The sequence below is a fragment of the Etheostoma cragini genome, chromosome 8, assembly GCF_013103735.1.
Source record: "Etheostoma cragini isolate CJK2018 chromosome 8, CSU_Ecrag_1.0, whole genome shotgun sequence".
NCBI lineage: Eukaryota > Metazoa > Chordata > Actinopteri > Perciformes > Percidae > Etheostoma > Etheostoma cragini.
The window spans coordinates 957,453-959,172 of record NC_048414.1 but is presented as its reverse complement, the minus strand read 5'-3'; the positions used below and the strand labels follow the sequence as shown (position 1 = coordinate 959,172).

The window sequence follows — 1,720 nt, the reverse complement described above, 5'->3', positions numbered from 1 at the left end:
AAAGAGAGTGAGGGAGAGAGAGGGAGAGAGAGAGAGAAGGAGAGAGGGAAAGAGAGAGAGAGGGACTGAGGTAGAGAGAGAGGGACTGAGGTAGAGAGAGAGAGCTAAAGACAGTGAGAAAGGGAGAGAAAGAGAGACAGGAAGAGAAAGTGAGGAAGAGAGTGAGAGAGCTACAGAGGGTGAGGGAGAGAAAAAGGGGGATGATAGAGAGAGACACAGAGAGTTAGAGAGATAGGGAAAGATAGAGAGAGAGGGAAAGAGAGGTAAGGAGAGAGAGAGGGGGGTGACAACGATCAGTCATGTTAGAATCTAAATACAACTAAATAATTAAAAAATAATACAAATTATTACTATTTCTTTTTAAATTTTCTTCAATTCTTTTCTTATTGTTAGATGTATTTATCATTTTATTTTGTATGTATATAATAATATATACATATATATAGCCTACATACATATATATATATTATTATATATGTGGAACGTAGTCTTGTCAGCCGTCAAACTGCCTCGTTAAATCCGGGAATGCAGACTCAGATTATTTAAAGTGTTTCAGTGGTCCAGATTTCTGGAGTTAACCCCCCCGTCAGCTGGAATCTGATATCCGGGTTATTTCCCACTCAAAGGTCATCGGATCCTCGAGGCTGAAAGCAGAGCTGGAAGGAGCCGAACTACATCTCCTCACAGATGCAAAACAAAAGTTCTCTGATTATAAAAGATCAAACTAAAGCATCCGGGACTTCTTCAGGAAGTGACGGAGGCGTTCGGACCCGTGCGTCCACGCACGTCTGACGCAAGAATCGGCAAGAAATGGAAGAATTTAAGACTTTTGAAGGAGAACTTCATGGAAGTCCGACATTTAGACTGGAGAAATCTTCAAAAACTGGAATTTTATGAAAGATGTGTGCTCAAAAAGAGCTAAAAATGAATAAGAAATAGGAAAACAAGTCTCTGCACACTTAGGTCCATGGACACATGAGGATATAAAGTACTTCATTTGTACAAAAACATACACATTAAGCACTTTTTGTTTTGCTACAGAGCTCAAAAAGGATTATAAAAATAGAAAAATAAGTCTCTGCCCACTCAGTTCCTAGGACACATGAGGATTTAGCTGATATAAAGTACTTAATTTGTACAAAAACACATAATAACGTACTTTTTGTTTTGCTACAGAGCTCAAAAACTATTTTAAAAAATACAAAAATAAGTCTCTGCCCATTAGGTCCTAGGACACATAAGGATTTAGCTGATATAAAGTACTTTATATGTGCAAAAACATACACATAGAGCGCTTTTTTGTAACATTTCTGTTAATTAATGCATCTGCAATGTAGACTCAAGTCATCTAGTTAGTGAATCTGTGATTATTACTCAGAAAAATCAGATAATTTCCTCCAAACTCCACGCTAATCCTAGACTCTCTGGATGAAAGTGTGGCAGTTTTTCCCCTCTGAGCATCCCCACCTTCCCTCCAGCGACTAATCCCCCAAAGTAGAAGAGTTTCTCACCTGCAGACGTGACGGCAGCGAGGCGGGTGAGGCAGACGGCAGTGAGGGAGTCACACAGGCCAGGAAGGGGGACCCGTGGGGGTATATATGTGCTGGGACGGGGGTTCGGAGGCTCCCTCTCTATATGGTCGTGAGGAAGGGCCGAATAGCTCCTGAAATACCTTCATTCTTTGACCGCTCCCCTCGTAGGTCCCATCAGTCCCACGCTC

At 41.2% G+C, this 1,720-nt stretch overlaps 1 protein-coding gene across 1 annotated transcript in view; it reads right to left on the bottom strand.

The window, feature by feature from the left end:
* The window catches only part of LOC117949766 (troponin I, fast skeletal muscle-like), a 6,172-nt gene extending 4,544 nt beyond the window's left edge, over positions 1-1,628 (bottom strand). Inside the window, exon 1 of the mRNA XM_034880305.1 lies at positions 1,512-1,628. The gene's annotated coding sequence lies outside the window, so the exon portion shown is untranslated. The remainder of the gene's footprint in view (positions 1-1,511) is intronic.
* Between the last annotated feature and the right edge of the window lie 92 nt (positions 1,629-1,720).